The sequence below is a fragment of the Protopterus annectens genome, chromosome 14.part0 (assembly GCF_019279795.1).
Source record: "Protopterus annectens isolate FY-2018-M chromosome 14.part0, PAN1.0, whole genome shotgun sequence".
Classification (NCBI taxonomy): domain Eukaryota; kingdom Metazoa; phylum Chordata; order Ceratodontiformes; family Protopteridae; genus Protopterus; species Protopterus annectens.
The window spans coordinates 219791858-219814541 of record NC_056748.1 but is presented as its reverse complement, the minus strand read 5'-3'; positions in this window follow the sequence as shown (position 1 = coordinate 219814541).

The window sequence follows — 22684 nt, the reverse complement described above, 5'->3', positions numbered from 1 at the left end:
TAATCATGTTATTTGCAGTCTAGGTAGATGAAATGCATCATAATTAGCCAAGCCCTCATGATGGACCTACAGCAGACCTGTATAAAGTATGCATGCATTCCGATTTTCCCCAATTCTCTGGACCATTGGAGTAGAGACTTGGGAATTTTCATTGATATAATGTGAGGGGCGGCTGCAGCTATGCTACATCTATATGTGCTAGATGATGAAGTCATTGCTGCTGGTGCTGCTGACAATAGGCCTAGGCCAAGAAGGAGAAGAGTGTTTAGGCCCAGGGTAACCTTCCAGGAGCTACATGAGCTGGAGAATATAGAGCGCTACAGGGTAGACAGGGACATATTACAAGAACTCAGTGAGCTCTGCTGCCCTCAACTCAGAACCAGAGCTAACAGAGGGAAACCCATCCCAGTGGAAACAAAGGTATATGTAGCCCTTAGTATACTAGTTACAGGTACTTTTCAAAGACCAACTGGAGACATAATGTGGATGTCACAGGCATCTGCATCTAGGATACTCCACCCGTTCCTGGATGCTTTGCTCTCACGTGCCAGTGAGCTCATAACTTTCCCCCTCTCCGCTGAGGCAAGGGCCAGCAATATTCAAGAGTGCTGTGGTGTAGCACACTACCCTGAAGTATTGGCTGCCATAGATTGTACTCATGTAGACATGAAGGCATCACCTGGTGAGCAGGGCACAATCTACATTAACTGCAAGGGGTACCACTCCATCAACTGCCAGGTCATGTGCAATGCCCAGGGGATTATCCTGAATGTGTGTGCTGGCAACCCTGGCAGTTATCATGACTCCCATATCTAGCACACATCACAGCTCTACCAGGTGTTTGCTAGGGAGGACATCCAACAGGGCTACACCCTGGAGCCATGGATGATGACACCCATCAGAAATGCACACACACCCATACCATAATGAGGCACATACACAAGCTAGGAACATCATAGAGCATGTGTTTGGACTTCTCAAGTCACGGTTCCAGTGCTTCAGTATATTAGGTGTAGCCCTTCAGTATACTCCAGCCATATGTGCACAGATATTCACAGTATGTGCTGTGCTACACAGTCTGATCCTGCGGAAACAGCTGCAGCAGGATCAGCAAAGGGAAGGGATACATAGCCCCCCACCAGTGCCTAGGTCACTACAGCTACAGTTACAGGAGGACTCGGAGCAGGAACCTCCTGCTGATGTCCCTGTAAGCAGATGTAGGCATGGTGAGTACATCTTGGCTTTGGCTAAGAGACAATACATAGCACATTCACTGACAACCTAGGAACCTAGGGGATGACACCTTACTCCTACTCACATACATAAATTAAAATTGATGCTAGGCAACTCACACATCCTGTACCTATCCATGTATTGGCTGTGTACTGCTTGCATCAGACAGAGTCAGATGTGAACTACAGTTTTGTCAACTGCTGCATTTGCAGGGTTAGTCCATAACCTACACAGTAGTCTAGTGGATTATTATGATATGGCATTGTATATATGGACATGGTACATTATGCAAGTAATATATCGGGCTAGTTGGACAGAAATGACATCCACATGGGACTACAGATACTCATTCCACTAACATATTTCCATTTCTATTCAGTATACCTCATGCGTGGAGTATTCATGCAGTCCTACTGCAACAGATTACTGGTACATCAGTCAAGGGAGATGTTAGGCAGTGGGGTTAAATGAGAGTCAGACTATTGTGTATCCCAGCAGAAGATGTAGTATTGTTCCCCCATCCTCAACACAGCAGTGTTCCTTTGTAACTGCTGTAACAGTAACTCATCAGTGGTATATGAACATTGCACTCATTCTCAGCAAAGTAATATAGAAATTGATCTTACATTGTATGTCTTAGGTAACAGAGGAATAACAATGTACATATTTATGCAGGTGATTGTGTGATGATTGATCCCATCTATTAAGCAGCTTCTGTGGCTCAAAGGACTAAGGCAGTTATCTTGTGTGATGATGTTCATGGTTCTAATCCAGAAGTATCCCCTTTATATGCATGTGAGGTATTAATAAGCTGTGTTTTACAGACTATGTGTGCTGTACTATTATTAACCTCTATCACATATTAATTACATAAAACAACTTTAGAAAATCTTAGCCAATTTGAGTGAAGTGCAGCAGTGCAGAAACAGGGGAAGTGTCATATTGTGTAACATACAAAATCCAGGACTGGAGTACAGGTAGCTATGGGCTGGAGTCAGTTTATAACTAGCCAAACATCCCACTGGGCATGCTCATACACTTAGTTAAGCAGAGCACAAATCTGTTGCTCCTTGCCCAATGACTTTTAAAATATAGATATGTATATTCTATAGATACATACATATATATATATATATATATATATATATATATATATATATATATATATATATATATATATACACACACATACATACATACATACATACACCTGTATTTCAGTATCTCTCTTTCCCTATATATATATATATATATATATATATATATATATATACACACACACACACACACACACACACACACACACACACACACACACACACACACACACACACACACACACACTTCCATTTATATATACGTCCCTGTTATATACATAAATGTATATGTTCATATGTGTGTGTATGTCTGTATTGTCCTACATACCCTGATAATGGTCAGTAAAGCTGCACTATGACACATCTAGTAAGGGCTGAACAGTAGATAATGCACTTACAGCCACCTGTGCCTGCTGGATGTCACCACACATACACCAACAAGTGAACAAGTTGTGTAATGTATAATGTGTACTCGTGCTTTGACAGTGCAAATTGTTTTTGATCACAGGTTTGCCCGTCCAAATGCAAACAGACACATACGGCCAAAATGGCTACTGTTGCCATATAGCTAGGATAAAAAACAGTTATCTGACTGCTCAGCTGTTAGATGCAGATGACAGTAAAAAGCAATGTCACTCTGCAGGCCACTCGCTGTTCAATGCAGGTCTTGTTTATGTTCTCTGCAAGTACTTCGCCTGCCGCCATTTGTAATGCAGAACTGAGCTGTGGTGGGTTTAAGTATTGTTATCTGTAGTGTGTAAGACTAGATAGGTAGGGGTTCTAATCTCACTCCAACCTGCTTGGTGTGTTTGTGTGTGGGTATGTAAATCCTCATAAAAAAACTGTGAATCTCTCATTGACTTCCAAACTGCAGTGGTTCTGCACTTTTTGGCAGGCCTCCAAACTCCTGTATTCCACAAGGCCTGCTGATGTCATCTAACATAAGAGTACCAGCAGCCATCATAATGTCAGACTTAAGTTGCGTGCTTTTAGTACTGTGATCTGTAGTGTTTAAGACTAGATAGGTAAGGCTTCTAATCTCACTCCAGCTCACTTGGTGTGTTGGTGTATGTGCATCTTCCTACAAAACAAATATGACTACCACACTGACATAGAAAGAGGCAGGGATTTGCAATATTTTGAGCATACCAGGTGACACATGCCTCCAAATTCCTGTCTACCACAAGGCCTGCTGATGATAAGAGTAAGTAAAGACATACTAATGTCAGACTTGAGCCGTGGAGCGTGTGTTCAGTACTGTGATCTGTAGTGTGCAACATTAGATAGGTAGGGATTTTTATTTTATTGCAGCAAACTTGAGGTATGTGTGTGCTGTGCAGTGTTCTGTAAACATTAATTGATTGTGGTATTATTCTCACTGTAGCCAGGTTGGTGTGTGTGGATGTTAGAGCATTTTATATCAGCATATGGGATTATAGCATCATTGGAATTTACTAAGCTAGGGCGCTTACAATCCTAGCCAAGTTCCTACCCTTATTTACACATTCAGCACCGGTTGCCCCTGTCCAAGAGGGACACAGGCAGAACCCTCATGGTGAAATTAAAGTCACCCATCCAATTGTACAGATTGCATCTGAAGAGGGCCAGTGAGGTGCTCTGTTAGCCATTAAGTGTGAGTCTGTTTCAAAGGTTTGTTAAACTCTGCTAGACATATATCCCCCACATATGTCTCTCTCCAGCATGTTTTATTAATGTCACATACCAGGTTAAGGTCTTTACAGCAAGTAATCCGTGTGCCATTTGACTTACAGATATGCAGCATTTCCAATAAAGTATGATCATACATTGCCTCATATGCAAGAGAGAGATCATATCTGAGTAGTCTGTATGACACAGGCTAATGTGACAATGATTTTAGATAATCCCCATAAGACAGATGCTAAAGACCTTAAATTTCCCTTGTGAGGAACCTTTGTGGTCTCTTCTACTGCCACTGGTGCTTGGAAAGGTACATGACAAAATGTCCATTGCACTTAAATATTGGCCTGATGAGGGAAGAGTATACGATGGTTATAACTTGGGTGACAGTGCCCTCAGTTATGACATGAGCAAGCTGCAATGCCATTCTTACCACTGTGGAGACATGGTGATCTAAGGTAAGGTAGGTGGAAACCTGTGTGCCCAGGTCTCTCACCCCTGAGTGTGTACTTAAGGTATTGCTACTGATGTACTACTTATTAAGAACATTGGTGTTACCGATAGGAATAATACTATATATATTTGCATGGAGTTTAAGGCCACGAGTATGGCAACAATCATTTGTTCACATAAGACACTCTTGCAGGATGTTGACATAATTTAGAGATTCTATGACCGTTCCCAGTTTGCAGACATCAGCAAACCTTGTCAGGCACAGACATTCACGTTGTACTTGTACATTGGAAAAATGGATTCCAAACAGTAGAGGACCCAGGAGTGAACGCTGTGGAACAACACTGGTTACAGCTGTGCTATTGGAGGTGGATTCCCCTATTTTGGCTATATGAGTTGTATCATTGAGCCAGTTAGTCACCCCTCTAATGATATTACTGTTGATGCCTAGTTGGTGAGTTTGTTAATGGTGCTTGAGTGGGGAATAGTGTCAAATGACTTGGCTACGTCCAGGTGGTATGCACAGATGTCCCCTCATCCAGGTCCTTGGTGACTGCCTCATAGATGTCCACCAGGTTTAATAGGCATGATCTCCCTTTAACAAATCCAAACTGTGTAGGGTCCAGTGTTTGTATATTACCTGTATCTTTGCTGATAAGATACATGATGATTTGCCACATAGGCTTAAAGATATGGCTACTTAGGGTTATGGGTCTATAGTTCCAGTGGTTAACGGATGCACCACCTCTGTGCAAGGGAATACCAGTGGCCATTTTCCAGTCATCTGGGATGCAGCCAATGGTTACAGTATAATTGCAGAGAGTTCCCAATGGTGTTAGTAATCCATGTTGCATCCCATGTAGGACGCTGCATGGGATGTTAGCAGGTCAAATAGATGCTGTGTTTTTCTCCTTAGAGAGGCCATTTATGACCTGCTCTTTAGAGATATAAGGTATGGGACAGGCTGTAGGGATGTCATGTGGTACGTGTGGTTGGGACAGGGGGAGTGAAGTTGTCACAGAACTTGTCAGCCAACAGGTTTGCTATGTCTACAGGCTCATTTTATGTGGTATCATTAACTACGAGTTCACCAACAATCTGGGCCTTTCCTTTTAGGATACAAATGTAACTACACAATGCTTTATGGTTGTCCTTTGTGGAGGAGACTAATTTTGTCCCATACTTTGTTTTGCAGGACTTCACAACAACACTTATTTGCTTGTTTACGCTAAGGAGGGAGTGCTTCTATTTTAGGGGGCTCCTTCCCTCCTACTGTTAGATAACAATGTCTAACTCTTATTGTAAAGCCCGCTAATGGCAATTGTCCACCAGGCAGGTTTCCTGTGCCATGAGGAGCTTGTTTTTCTCCTGTCAGGTACAGCCGAGTCAGTGCAGTTGAACAGATGCTTGTATGAAGCATTGTTGTGGAGCTCGGCATAGCTGCCTGTTCCATCTGAGAGGGGAGTTGCAGCCAAGCTATTTATACCATCCCATAGGAGGTTATAATCTGCTTTGTTGAAGTTTATTGTTGTATGTCCTGCAAGGGGGGTTCAGGCATGATACTTACTTTTAATGAGACAGATTTGTCATCAGATCTCACCAGGGAGGAACTCACAGTTGATGTGCTGCAGTGGTGCACCCAGTGCAGTACATTGGCTCCCCTTGTGAGGATGTCACGCCACTGGTCCAGGGCATTGTAGTTAAGGAAGTCGAATAACCTCTGGGCAAGTGAGTTTGAGCATGAGTAATCAACCCAGTTGATGGCTAGTAAAAGTCACCCCAAACCATGTTGTTTTAATGTATCTTGATAGACACAAGTCGATTCAAATAAGCACAATGGGTGCCCTGATTCATGGAGTTGCTCCTGTAACTGGCATTGGCTTGATTAGGTGCTTACAAAATCAGTCAATAGCACCTGCAGTTTCTCCAGGAAATCATACTGTGTAACCAATCTGGATGTATATCTCTCCATAATGAATATGTCTACACTGCCTGCATTACTTTGCATGCTTTAAGTTTGAGGTCTGAACATGTGGAAGGAGGTGTAGCCTGGTATGGCTGTGGTACTTCCCCAGCCTTGAACCAGGTGTCTGTGACTGCACAAATGTCTGCATCTTCCTAGGTGTGGACAGCTTCCAGTGACTAGAGTTTTGTGTTGCCATTCCTAGCATGTAGTAGCATAATCGTGATGTTGTTTGTAGATGGCGTTTTCTCATTGGAAATTTTTCTCTTCAGATATGACCTAAAAGGTGCACTATGGGGATGGCAACAGCCTTGCTCAGTAGACAAAATCCCAGGTGTGACAAATGAAGACCATCGCAGGCAAAGCATCGAAGTCTGTTGAGCAAGTCATGCCAGGCTGACAGATAGTGGATCCCCTTACAATGACACCACATGCTAAGGCAATTATTGAATTCAATCATTTTCCTTTTGTATTGAGCCATCATCCTAGGTGACAGTCAAATGCAAAATGCAGCTGAAGGCCAAGGACATACCTGCCTGAGACACAGAGTCCGTTAGCTCAGTCATGTCTCTGCATGCAGTCTAGAGAGGTATGTCTTAAGTTGTACACACCAACAGAAACTATGATATAGTCATAACAGTACCTGATGTTGACAGAGCTGAGTGCATGTGTGATATAGAGTATCCTGGCACCTCACAGACAGCTGACTGTGACCTTTCCCTTATGTAGCCTGGTGAGAGGGACATCAGTGTGTCTCATGATGTAATCACCTATGGGGAAAATATGTTTGATTTTGTGTTTTGCCTTAGCTATTTGACTGCTGAGACAGTGGTGCTTTTGAGCAATTATGTGTACTGTGTTCTGCGGAGATACAATTATGTGTAGCAAGCTTGCATTTAGGTTTCTGAGATGTCTGGTGTTTGCATATGTATCTGGTAAGGAGCTTCACACATGTAGGTATGTGTGATGTGGTTTTGGGTGGAGTACGAGGTGAAGTGTGTACATTGGCAACCCACTCGTTGTCATGTGTACTGACTGGTGTGTGAGTCAGCATGGATTCAAGGTTTTTAATATAGTCACACCTCTCACATGTGTTTGTGTGGAGTAGGAGTAGAAGGGTGGGGACGCTTTCCACATCTCGTCAGCAGTCAGTGATAATACCATTAGCAATAGATTCTTGCTTGTGTGTACATCATAGCAGGCCACTGTTAGGCAGTGGCCTGACAGATGCTTAAATGTAACATGTTATCACCTTTATGTTGTTGTCCTAAAGTAAAACAGAACTTAACAGTGTCTCATAACATGGTAGATTGAGTATGATGCTTTGTCAGGCATGTGGCACTTGCATTAACCATAATCCTGTTATTATGCAGGGTCACAATAGCGTACCTACAAATGTGACAATGTACAACTCTAGCAATGTTAGGGTCATGCTGCTACACCCTTGTGGTTAACAGCCTCAAGCACACTCTCTGTAGGCACTCTTTGCAGTGAAGATGTGGATGTCCATGCATGCACAGACAACTTGTTCAACCTTGCAGTCGTTACTTTGGCCTTGCAATGCTACAATGCCCATCAAGCAACTAGACAGCAAACTGACTGTAGTGTGAAATGATGTGGGAACACAGAATTGTGTTCTGCTAACATAAATGTGCAGTTTGATATACCAGGGACAAGTGGGAGGGAGAAGCACATTGGCCATTGGTGGCCACTCCTGCAGTAGGCCTCAGATCCATGTCACATAGATGTTCACCATTACACTGTTGAAGGGCAGGCTGCATGAATTGCTGTGAAATTGTCACCTATCATAGATCACTGCCGCTGTGGAGCTTGCTTGAGCAATCTTGGACATCTATGTCACCTGATATTGAACATTATATTGTGATGCAGCAGCTGTGCTCCTAATCACTGTCAGGTCAGTACCCCAGTCAAATTCTACGAGCCCTGGAACACAGGGCATAGCACATGCAAAACTCAAATTATTGCACTGGCTGCTAATCAAAGCATCTACCTGGAAAAGTATGTGTCAAGACTACTGAGCCTTGCATGATGTGGGACAAGTGTGTGGATCAACAAACAGGTTGTGGCCTGCTTCTCATCTTGAGCTTGGTACTAACAGTTTGCTTTTGATGAGAGAAAAAGTATAGCAGCATGGTATCCCAGGAGAGACTGGCTGTGGTGAGACTGGCAGTAGTACTACCAGGCACCAGCAATTCAGGAGACTCCCCTCTTTTCAGCATTGTTCACAAGGTAATTGTTTTATTTCACCACACACTGCTTGATTAGTGTCTAACTGCAGAATAACTGTAAATACTCCATCCTTACCTTCACAGGGTGCATGTATTGCTTTCCCCTCCAGTGTTTGCCTGTGTTCTGCACAGACTCAGACATCTTGGATGACAATTTTCTTGGAAACCTTGATGGAATTAACTGCAATACCGAGTTGCACACAGGACACCCAGCAAGCAGAGACAAGCACTGTCTCCAGAAGTCTCAGTTGCCTGATATTTAAAGCCATGAAAAGAATTATCATGGAAATGATCAATAAAAATGTAATGCACCTACAGACACTGGATCAAACCCAGTTTGGTTTTGTCAAGGGCAGATAATGCCTACCCTACCTGGTGGATCTCACTGAATGGTAAACAATGCAATGGATGATTGACAAACTCTAGAGGTTATTTACAAACTAGTATGTCAGCCGGTTGATAGCCAAGTGGCTGACAGACATTATCCGGGATGATAGCACTGGGGAGTCCACTGCTACAATGATGCCAGTCACCAGTAGACTTCCCTCACAAATCATTCCTGGGACTACCCCTTTTAGGCATTTCCTTCTCTGCATTCATGGCCACTGTCAGTGTCCTCTGACTTGTCTACATGTGCAGATGATTGCAAATTAGGAGCTGTCATTGAATCCCACACTGACTCAACAGTTATCCAGAATAGGCTGATGTAGGCATGCAGTTGTTGTCAGAGCCATGGACTAACACTAAATGCCAAAGAATGCACAATACTATCATTTGGGAAGTCATCCACCCTTGGTAAATATATTGTCTGCATACCTCTGACAGTTGACCCAGTAGTCAGGGACTTATGGACACACACAGGGTGATCTAGCCTTTGACTGTCATGGGTCAGTAATATGTGGGGATTCATTCCATTTTGCACAACCTATAGACAAAGAAATGGCATGTAAATCTAAGAAAGTCATTGTTCTGCTGTATTTGGCATTCATCACACCTATCCAGTGTGATGACACTCTTAGTATGTAACTAAACAGGCATATCCAACAACTGTAACATCTAGAGAAATTCCGCAGTAAACCAATACACAGTGTACATAACATGTCCTGTGCAGACCACGTCAAGGCTGTAACTGTGTGTTCTGTCTCCTACATGCATTGGAGGGGAGGTGTATGGCTGCCATACAGGGTGGTGTCAGATCCCATTGTGTACCTTCTGCATATCCAAGAAAGGACTAGCACAAGAATTACCTGTTCTACACACCTACACCTTGACTGTGGTGTAAATAGGACATGCTGGAGAGATAGTTATGTAATCCACATACTACATCCTAGGCTTCCCATCCATGTGAAGCAGAGTTCTGCTGTAATGCACATCATGTGCAAGTTACACAATAGGATGTGGAACAAAACAATCATAACTGGTTTAGGACAAATGTTTGTAATGGACACAGGGAAACTGTAGATGGTTCATCTCCAACACCCTGGCTTGTAGATGTCTCAGCTTCCCAAACCCTGCTTACATTTATCAAGGGTATCAGACCTTGTCAGTGTTTAGGGATGCATGGCTAGGCTGAAATAAGTCCTTGTTTTTGTTACCCTATTTTACACATATGAACCTATGGAGCCATGCACCTATACTGTTTTAACTTTCTGAAGACATTTTTCATCTGTGCTGACATTCCATCCTGTGCTCTGACGTTGATAGGTTTATTGTAGCTGTGTACCCATAGGTGTGCCCTACACAGTCCTGAAAGTGAAACATAAACATTTCCATTAGACACCTTTCATTGTGTGACTACACAGCCATTACAATAGTATCAGTATCCAACGTAACGTACACAAAATAATGTGGTTTACTCATTACAAATGGCAGCGTATAATATCTGTAACTGACCAGTACAAGTAGCATGTCAAAGGCAACAATAGATGAGACAAATCCATATTAATTTAGATAGTCACCCTGTACATCAGACACATAGCTTCATTCCCCTGCATCGATGAGAAGAATGATAGAGATGTGGCACATGTATCATCACTTGCACAGGGTGTTGTTTGGGGGGTGCAGGAGGCCTAGGCTGACCCAATAGGTTTGCAAGTGTGTGTGTGAGTTTGGAAGGGAAGCAGGCAAGATGAGCCATGTAAATGTGGCATGTGTGTCTGTAGATGACCTGAATGTGACAGTAGTGTGTAAGTGTCTGCGTGAACACAACCAAGCTCAGTGCTAGCCCTATGTGTCTGTATGTTGGACAGCTTTGAACCGTGCATGGTAGAGCTGACAGTTCATTGTCTCTGCCCCTGAATATGAGAACTAGTCTGCCATGAGTTGCACTGGCACCTCCATGCCCAAAGTCAGATGCTGGGCTACTACCTGAGGGTGACTGCTGTCATCTGGGACTGTGTCCTCCATGGGAACACCCAGGACCATGAGCCCGTGTCTTGATGTGAACAATACACTCCTCTCAGGAGCGCTGGATGTACTGCCACTACGGGAGCGTGATTGTGCATAGCCATGTGGACTCTCAGAAGATGTAGTTGACTGACGTCCATGTGTCCACTGAACTCCAACCAGATGTTCCATCTTAGTGTGTGTTCCAAGACTGATAGTGTGCGATTTGTCTCAAGCCAACATCTTTCCACTGTGTCAGTAAACCGTTCTGGGGTGTCAACACTGTGGTGGAGGCAGTTAGGGATGTCAGAAACTGTTGCATCCATAACTCTGAGCATTCGTCTGGAGTTTCTTTCGGAAGTGCCTGTGCCTTCATAATGGTCCTAAACATATGCCAAATGACATGTGATGGGACATCTACAACAGGTGGTGGAGGAACAGCAGGCTCCCTACGAGCAACTCTATCAGTCTGCCTGTGTGGAACCTCGCCAATTCTTTGGCCGTGGCCAGTGTCAATATTCACTGCAGCCATAGTAGCCACACTTCCCTGTTCATTGTTCCCACCTTCTGACTGTCCAATATCTTTAGTCTCAGGGGACTGTGTATGCGTAGGCATACTGACTGTGTACGGTGATAATGAGGGCAGATGACAGATGTAAACCTCTGTGACAGATTCAGCACCTGCAACCACCAGCTGGTCACCATCATTATCAGAGCCTTAGAGACACTGACACCAGATTGTGAAGGGGACAAAGACCAACCTTCAAGGTTACCTGTGGTACAAAGGGAAATGCATCCCAATAATGTCTGCGCTACTATACTATGCAGTACTATGTTGCAATATATGTAAAGCTGTATACACTGCTCTCACTACTACAGACTTGTATAACCCACAGTGTGATATAGTAGGACATGAGGACAGTATTTTCTAACCCAAATCTGTAAGTATTTGAAAATAATGGTTATTTAAACTAGACTGCCATGAGCATGCCAAATTATACACACTGTTGACATTCTGCAAAACTCTGTACAGTTTACAGATATGGCCATCTGAAAAGTCCTGACAACACTGTGAAATCAATCACTGTGTTCACACCTACAAGGCAGAGGTATGACCCTAAAGTGTGTACAGTCAGAACATATCTGTACATTTGTCATTCATTCAGACAGTACATCAATCCAGCCAGCTGGCCTAGGATGACACTATAGCTAATACCTTCAGCAAATCTACAGCTCTGACAAAATTGTTTTGTGCTTATCAGCAGCAAGAGCATGGCTTCTTCCTATTCCTGATTGTCATAAAAAACATTTGAGGGAGAGGCAATGTAAACAGCACCACATGTTACAGTACAGGATGAGTACTACATCCAAATATTCCCCATTTATATTTGCTGCTATGTTAACAGGTATGTAGGTTACAATCTGTGCATTAGCTTAAAACAGCAGCTAACCTCCTTCCCCCCACCTCATGAAATAGCTGACACCCACATAAAACTATGTACACCCTGACACACTAAATGCTACAGTATTCCAATGCTGATCCAACTAAGTTTACCTGGATGCTCCTCTTGAGTGGAAACTATGGCACCCACATCCACGGCATATTGTGTGATGGATGCCTGAGAGCTGTCCTGTGTTGGAAGGTTCACAAAGAATTCTTCAGTGGCTTACAGAGGTTGTTCTGCTGTAGGCCCACCACTGGTGATGTGACAGTCCCTGGCCATGTCTGCTGCCCGTTTGCGTGCAGAATGGATCATGTCTGTGGCACAGTGTTGCACCAGCTCATAAGTGCAATTCTGGTAACCGCAGCATATATGTTATGCACCAGTTCATCCCACAAGGCTTGTTGCTCTTGCCTATTAGTCCTCCCTCTGAACAACAGGTATTGGTAGTGTTGTCTTAATGCCTCAATTATGAGGTCATTTTCATCTCCCAATGAAAGGTGGACAGCATCTGGCATGCATGATATCACCTGAAATACAAACAAATGAGAACACGTCAGAATCACATACAAGGGAGTACGGTATGTACAGATACATTACTAAAGGAATGTTATCAGTATTCCCTGCTTGATTACACATGTAATATGCAAAGGTGTGCCAAATATACAAAGGGTGTGGAACCAGATAGGATAGTAGCAATAGTGACCTACTCGTTGTTTGTGCCATGACAGATACTTATGGTCACACACCCAGCACAGAAGTCCACTTGTAGTGTGGCCCATAGCAGGAACCCCCCCCCATAACATATGTATAAAATACATATGTCAAACAAATAGTTGTGTAGTATTACAACTGCTAACAAAGGAAGTATCCAGGAGTCCTGTGTCCCTAGTTAATAGACAGCGTTATACCCTTTCTGTTGTCTACATCCTCTGTAGGTGTTACACAGCTGCAGATCACTGTCATGTCAGCTGTGCAGTTCTCAGAAAGGCTTACTGATGTAATCCCCATTCCACCTAAGTATACTAAAACATATACATCATGTTGGAAACAAAGTAGTTATATACGTGATAGAGTACAATACTCCTCTGTTGAAAGATACAGATATATAACTGTTGTGTCTACGAGTTCACCATAGGAACTAACTCTCATACACAATGGTTCCCCCAGCTTGGAGTTTGCCTTTTTAAGATGGTTCTCATTAGTAGGTGATTGAATCTGAATCAATCTGTGGTTCAGGAATGCTAATTGCAGCATATGCAACTGATTTGCAATATAATCAGCCAATCCCACACAACCATTCAGCTAGATATCAGGCTTCAGTGCAGAATCCATTCCCTTTCCCATATGTTGGGGTGGAAATTACTGGGGTAAAGATACTTCATCAGCACTGAGAGAATGTTTGTAGCAGCTACTTATTACATACAGGTGTGTGTGCTACAGGCTGCAGAGGCTGCTACTGCTGCAGGCAATAAGCATAGTCAGAGGCGTGCAGAATGTGGAGGACAACACTTATGAGTAATGGTGTGGCCTGTGGCAGCCTTGGTCTACAGCCACAGCCTCATTGAGGGAACCCATCCCACAGGAAATTGAGGTATGAGTTTAAGGTAAGTATGTTAGCCAAAGGTATCATTAACAGAGTCAAAAATAACATGGTTGTTGTGTCCTAGAACAAGATAGGGGACACATTTACCAGTATGTCAACCATTTGGACAACCACCAAGTCATGTGTTATGTTATGGTATTTATCTGGGACATGTGTGCTGGCCACCTTTGCTTCTAGCACAACCTCCATATGTGTATATGTATGTTACTTGTGCAGCTGTGGTTGTATGAAATATCAATAACAAATCATTGTGTGCTACAGGCTGATATTACTGGGCCTTACTGCAATTACATACTTCAAAACCTCTGTGAATGCATATTAATGTATGACCTGACACTCTATGCACTTTCTAGTGTTGTAATAGGAATGTTAATTGTGTTCCTATTTGTAGGCTTTGACTTCCATCATTTAAAAGCAGACATTCCATCTGCACTTCTTTGGGTGGATAAATAGGTGGGTGATGAGACAGTCATACATCAGAATTCATGATGGTGATGTACACATACATGTATTTTAAATGCTAGACACCACTGGATTTGAACCCAGGACAATGTGGACCAAAACGTAATGATTTTAAGCATTTAACAGACTTAGCTACTGAGTAATTGTTGCAGCAGGTGTAGTTTTAAATGTTGTAGATATAATTGCACACTTCTATGCTAGTACATATCTCATTTACATGTATTATTATGTGTATGGCTTTATAGGGATGTATTTCTCCACCAGAGTCCCAGTTAAACACCTATTTTTCCATTAATCTTTTAGCAGGTGTATTTTTAAATGTCGCAGATATTATTGCACAGTTGGCTCCTGTTAGATACCTCACTTACATCAATTATTATGTGTCTGGCTTTATGGTGATATTTTTTATACCAGAGTCCAAGTTACACTCCCATTCTTCCATTACTCATTTAGCAAATTTGCATGTCATAGAGTGATATTCAGCATTGCTTAAACATGCTTAATGAAGAAAAAATGGTAAGCATTATGTTTCACTCAAATACCCGCAGTAGTGGTGCTGCGGTAGTGTTGTCGCCTCACAGCAAGACGTTGTCGCGTTCGATTCTCAGAGCATCTTGTGTGTGGAGGCATGCATGAATGGGCGTGCCTTTGTTGAAGATTGTGCATCAGGGCTGGTAACTCGGCACGTAAAAATCAACTACCAAACATTAGCAGACCGGAGACATTATGTTTCACTCAAAATAGCTGTGTTATTTAACTGGCTGTGTAGCTTGGTGGGTTAATGCACTGTTCAGGTGCAATGGTCCTGAGTTATAAATAGGGTGTAGCTGTAGTTTTTCAAAGTGATTACTATATTTTCAACTACATATATCAATATAGCACTATTTAGCATAGCTAAGTGATGCTGTGTGGCATGCACCATTGTGCAAAAAATCTTTAAAAAAAAAGAAAAATAGGGAAATAGGACAGTGATGAAATGGGGTGCAGGCGGGGGAAGAACATAGTGAAAGGCAGGTAGGTATGTGCAGGAAGTGTGTAGGAAAGAACCATAGCTATCCATTTCTTCAATGGCAGCAACTGTGCATTTTAATAGTTTTTAGCTGCATTTGGACTGTCACCCCCAGAGAGAAGGGCAACGACAACGTAAGTGCATTGTCAAGCCAGTTGCACCAAATTAAGTGTGTTTAGTGGACACATGGAAAATGGAGAGCTATGTATGGGACGATATTTTTTGTGGGACAGGTGCCCATTTGTTTAAAGGTGAGAGTGGAATGTGGGGGGAAGTAAGTTGGGAAGGCGAGAATGCTTTTGCAGGCAGATAAGACAGCAGACAGAGTTGGTGTGTGACACAAGAGGGGACTGAACACCTTAAATGGGGAGGGTGTTGTTGAATCCCAGACCCATGGAAGTCAGATATGGTAACAGTGTGACTCAATTCCTCACCCATGGGACTGTCAGCACTGCTCCTTTATTACTTATGTGGAGGCAGTGGTTGACATGCCCAGGGAGAGGCTGCACCACCAGGAGAGACAGCATGCTCTACCTCTGGCAAAGGCATATACCAACATTTTGGTGCAGCGTCCCATGCACCATGCCTGGCAGTTAATCCTGGGTGATATAATCACCCCCTCCACTCCCAGAGATGGATTACCCCCAGCTTGTGGGGCAGAACTACCCAATGGAGAAGGCAGTACAGGGGCAGCAGAGGGGGTGCCACCTTGCTGTGACCCAGACGTTTAGCCCTGGTACCTCAGCTCGGGGAGCCAAGGTTGGTGATACACCAGGAACAAGACTTACAATGTCATGCTGTGGTAAATTAAATATAAAGGTAAGGAAAAATAAACATAACTAAAACAATTTAACTTATAAGATTTAGCAAGAATGAGTAATGGAAAGAAATTGAAAATAATATAATGAGGAACACAATACATGATATAAATGAAAGTTTTTTTAACAACAAAGCAATATTAAATCATGCATAAGGCCAACATAAGAGATAATTACAAATAATATAATAATATCAAATGATAATAAATATAAATAATAACTAAAAGAAGAGAAGGGGTGGGGTGAGAAAAAAAAGAAAAACATTAGTAACTTCACAGATAATATAACTACACAGACTACTACTATGTACTTCTAGATATGTTAGATTTCACTTGTATGAACAGTGACTGTTTATATTGTGTGTATATATATATATATATATATATATATATATATATATATATATATGCTGTTGCATGTACATAGCTCTCAACTGGTTAGCATGGGATATTATGGATCAAGCCATACAAAATGGTGGTACAAAGACACATTGACAGGGAATATTTTTATATAGTGTGCTCATACAGTAGTACCAAGGTGTTGTGATAACAGATTTGCCATGAAATCCCATTCCCAGTATTGTTATATATCTGCAAATCAAAGGCTCATACATATGGGGTGGGAGGCATTACATTCTCCAAAACTTGTAACAGTTGAGAGGCATGTACAGTGAATCATGTACACTGACTACACTAGACAGCTAGACATTACTCGGTTGGCTGCCTTGGGAGTAGAACCCACAAGCAGTGACTACAGGAATACTGAACACTTTATTTGAAAAATATTAGTTATCAAAGTACCATCTCCTATTAACCTTTATTGATTAATGTTGCATGAAGTATGACATTTACACACATGGATAGCTGTTTAGGGGTCTGCTAACTTACCCATATACCCTGTTCATGTATTGAGTGCAACCTACAGCATATTTCAGACAATGAGCAGACTAGAACAGTGAATCTTAATCTACACAGACCAAAACATTAACTGATGGTTGGAAGCTATGCTATACAGTACTGCATGCTTACTTGCTTTAACTTGCTTGACCATTTCAGATAGGCAGTGGCACATTAATAAAGATGTAAGATGTCCCAGGTATGTCATACCTGACTGTAAAGTCTGCAAAATCTGTAGTCACTTTGTTGTATTATTAAGTTATGCATTAAGTTATTACTTTGAAGATTTTCTACTTGCCACACACTCACCTCATCCTGGTCAGCCACCCTGCATGAGACTGGACATTGCGAGCCCTCTCTTCTGCAGCTATGGTAAGAGAAGCAAATCATTATGCATACCAGTTTTGTACAGATTCAGCTTCTATATTTATAAATTACTGGAAAACATACTTGCATATCTGTGGGTTGTGCCCAGCCCTAGCTTCTTGGACCCAGGTGTCCAAGGTTCCCCTCTTCCTACATCTCAGGTTGTCATAGTGGTGGAGACACTGCTCACTGGTGCAGGGGATACCAGTAAAACTGGTAAGGTCCCTAGGCCAAATGATCCCAGGCCTCAGACTTACACTCTGAGCCCTGGTTGTCACCCTGCAGCAGTTGGGGTCCATAATGCCCCACCAGGAGTCTAACAAAAACTCTGGACTCCTGCACATGAAAGCGCACTTCCTCACCTACAGCAGCAGCCATATCCAAAGCCAAGGTAAGACTCCAAAGAATGGTATAAAATTCCCGCCTATTGCATTCCCACCTTTGCACATCAGACTGTAACTTAAAAAAAGCCCTGCATCGCTTAGCATCATACAAACTCACACAAAATATTTAAGCAGAGCTTAGCATCGCGAAAATTGGAATAGACTGTTGACCATGTTTAAGTGCTACTTAGCATCATGCAACTTTTTTAAATGTAACAATTTTTTAATTTAAACTGAACTGGTGTTTCAGTCATTTGACACATTTTCACAGCAATATATTTAAACAGTTTGACTGCTCAGACTTAAACCTGGAACCTACTACACTATAGGTCATAACTTAAACCTATTTAGCAACTGGGATAGTGAAGGGAGCTTGTATAACTTCAGATATACTGCAAAAGTGCCTGTAAGCATAGTGCACCTTCATTACGCTGGTTTACGCTTGCTAACCACAACAGAAGTACAATTGAATTCATCCACTTTCTATTTTTAGATATCTAGCAGATGTCTACTATATATCTAAGAAAAGCTAACCATAGCTAAGCAACATGCTGCACTGTGCAAGCAAGCACATGTAAAAAAAAAATTAAAATTGAATACATCCGTTTTCTATTTTTAGATGTCTATCCAATGTCTGCTGTATATGCAAAGTGAAGCAAGCCATTGCTAAGCAACACACCACACAAACATTCACATAAATGTAAAAAATAAAATAAAATAAAATAAATAAATAAATAGAATTGCAATGTTATGCAGCAAAATGTGTTGTACACCTTTTGGTTCAGGTTAATGGCCAAAAGGTATTGTGCTGTACTTACCAACAGTGCACAATTAACTTACTGTGATATCCCTTGGCAGAGTGCCATCATTAATATGTATGGCACACAGCAGATGAGGATACATGGCCATGCACAAGGATACATTCTTTGTAGGCTCTACACAGAGCCTACATGGATTTTATTGAATCCTGGTTAATGTTTTCCATTTGATGCATTTAAGAAACAAAAACATATATATATGTGTGTGTGTGTGTTTGTGTGTGTGTGTGTGTGTGTGTGTGTGTGTGTGTGTGTGTGTGTGTGTGTGTGTGTGTGTGTGTGTGTATATATATATATATATATATATATATATAAAATACATCTGCATGTATTCATATATATATATATATATATATATATATATATATATATATATATATATATAAAACTAAGTGTAAGTGTAGATATACATATTTATTTTCTTGTTTACCACATAGACTAATGCAGTTGAGTCTTTTGATTTTACTTTCTTGTTTAATATAGGATGGCATTTATTGTGCTAGGATGACTTTCTTGTGTTCTTATTACTGTAATGTAATAAATATACCACTTTCTTGTTAATGAGCAGTATGCCATAAATATAAAGTCAAGAAGGAACAGACAAAACAGTGCAAAAGGGCACTCACCAACCTAAACAAACAAATTAGACAGCTGGTCAAATTTGCCAAAGCAAACTATGAGGCAAAGATAACTTCCCAGGTGAAAGATAACTGTAAGAATTTTTAATTATGTCCATAACCTCAGGGAAAATGCTCGGCAATGTGCCAAGTTAATCATGAATGGCAACAATTACATCCAGCTTGAAACTATACCAAACCTGCTGGCCGACAAGTTCTGTTCATATTTACCCCCCATCACTTCCTCTAACACCCAAAGAAATACCCACAACCTTCCTCTTACTCGTCATTATGAGGGAACAGGTTCTTACTCTGCTCAGTAAACCCAGAAACACAGTTCCAACAACATTCCAGAATGCCTTGTAAATAGCTTAAAAAGGAATCTGTCAGAGCCACTAGAAACCCTCTTTAACCACAGTCTGTGGACAGGCTTTATCCCGGAGGAACAGAGGACTGCAACAGTCATCCCACTGGAAAAGGGCGGCCCAGCAACTGACCCAGGGAAGCTTGCCCATTGTTATCTGCAAGGCTATGGAGAGAATTATCATGGACCTTATCAATAATGACATAGAAACTTTTCAAATACTAGACCAGACCTAATTTGGCTTTTGTCAAAGAAAGTTCTTTTTTGTTTCCCAAAGGCTACCTCATCCATGGAATAATCTTTGCAAAACAAAGCCTGTCCCTCACTTTCATCAAAAAGAATTTGGATAAATGGATGGGAAACTGTAAATTCACTCGTGAGTACTGCCCACATCCCTTATGGTCAGAGACATTGTGTAAAATGACTCAGGGCTCCAACACCAAAAGACCCACTACCTTGATACTACCCCATCCAATATCTGAGGAATTAAGATATAATATTGTCATATCCTGGGTATTATTGGCTAGGCTTGTAAAGGTTCTTGTGCCATTAGACTAGTAATCTCTTATGAAGCTATAACTTATATTACAGCTTAGTGTGTAATATAGAAAGTTGTGTAAAAGTTGCTTAGTCTGGGTTAAGGGTTTGATTTCTCTGACCTCCACTTAATCTATTTCATTTTGAGCTAGTTACGGAACTGTAACAAAGCTCCTGACTCACTCAAAAATGAATTAAACTTCCTTTTAAGACAGTGTTGCAGATTTATTAGTCATAAATGGGCCAATGGAATCTTTCATAAATGGGGTAGTCTCAACATCTCGTATGCTTTTAAACTGGGTATGTGTACTCTGACCTTTCAACTTCATGCTGGTTAGGCATTTTGACCTTTGATCCCAACTGTCCCCTGATATGGCCACTTGTTACCTCTAGAGTCTTACCAAGAATTTTGAAGTCCAAGTACCATGCTTCCTCATTTCTTACTGTTTCCCATTCACTGTCTTGTCCACGTTTTTTGACCTGTGACCTGTGCTTCTCCCTAAATTATTTCCTGTCTTTATTATACTCTGATCCCTGCATTTTTTATTTGTCTTTTGTTGACTGGGTTAGTCCCACTACTCTGGTAGCCTCTCTTCATAGGAGACCCAATATGGCATGGGAAATGTATCCAGGGCATCATGGAACTTCCCCTACTATTCAGCATATGGGGACACATTTTGATGTTACACTTCCTGTCTTCCAGTCCAAGTGCATAGGTGGCGCAGAGAAATAGAAAGCCAAAAATCAAACATAGAGAATGAAGTAGGAGTTTTGATTATGTCGGAAATGATTGAAGCTGTTAGTTGAACAGCAGAGAAGTCAAATGTTACAAAAGATGAATCGGGTGTTAAAAGAAGCATGGACAACCAACAGAGGATGAAGGAAAAAGCAGGAGAGCCTGTTCAATGCCAAAAAATAAGTGGGTGAAGTAAGCATCGTGAATTTAGGGGAATTATTTCAGCAAAATCTGTTTGCAACAGAACTGGCAACACAAGAATGTGTTGTTACTACTCTCCAGTCAGGGAGAGGGGTTTCGGGATAGATATTTAAATGAAGTAATTGAGAAGAGTGAACCTGAAAGTGAAAAAGCAGTATTGTGGGATGAAATAATGGACAGAATGCAAGATGAGGAAATACAAGAAATAAGGACAGAAAAAAAGAAATCATATGCACAAACTTTAAGAGAAGGTGAAAAAAAGATGAAAAGAAAATGGAATTAAGAAGAAAATATTGCATAAGGATAAGTAGTAAGATAGAAAAAGAGCTTGACAGGTATGAAATATGGGACAGTGTAATTTCATCACTGGGTATTGAACCCAGAGACATAAGAGCATTTATTTGTATTAATAATGACTCTTGTGTCATTTTTTTCAAAGAAGCATAGTGTAGATCAGTGTGTGTGTGCGTACCTTTAAGAAGCTATCTAAGGGCTTGCACAAGTATATAAATATTGAGCATATTTGAGCCTGACTTCCATTTTGTAGTAAGTTGTTGAGGTGTGTGTGTGTGTGTGTGTGTGTGTGTGTGTGTGTGTGTGTGTGTGTGTGTGTGTGTGTGTGTGTGTGTGTGTGTGTAAGGTCAGTCTGTTAGCTATTTTGTTCATATTTTATGATGATGCTATCCATCCTGATGTGTTTCTATGTATTAAAGCATCTAAAAGAAACACCCCACCTTCTTGTCATATGTGGTAAAGTAGGATGAGTAACACACAGTATATGGAAAAAATTCTTAGAGTAATATGAAAAAGAAAGGAATTGAATTCCTTGGAGCTTACAGTATATGTGTTACATGCATTTAATAGAGAAGCAAAATAGAGAATGTATATACAATTTCATACAGTAGTTGAAAGAGATACTTTAAGAGACTATTTAAGACTATATGTAGTGGACATTATACAAACATTTATGATAACAGAAGTTTATGGACTGGGGATGGGAATGTGGACTTGTATTGCAAATGCAAAATGAAAAAAATAATACATGTGCCTAGTATAATTAATGTAAAGGGGGAAAGAGGTTTGGAGAGATACTGGGAACAACCAAAGACATGTTTTTTTTTCTGTGGCAAAAATGACCATTTAATTAATAATTGTGATAGAAGGAAATGTTTTGTTTGGGGCAAAGCTAGTCTTGAAGCAAAAAAAATTGAACTAAAATGTATTAAATGTTAAAATGTAGGACATTCATGGATGGATTGTGAGGCAAAAGAAAAGAATGCACAAGGAAGGAAGGAAGTTATAGTAAATGAGGAGGGGATAGAATATAACTTAGAAACTTTAAAAAAGAAAATGAGAAATATATAATGGAAATAAAAGAAAATAAAAGGGA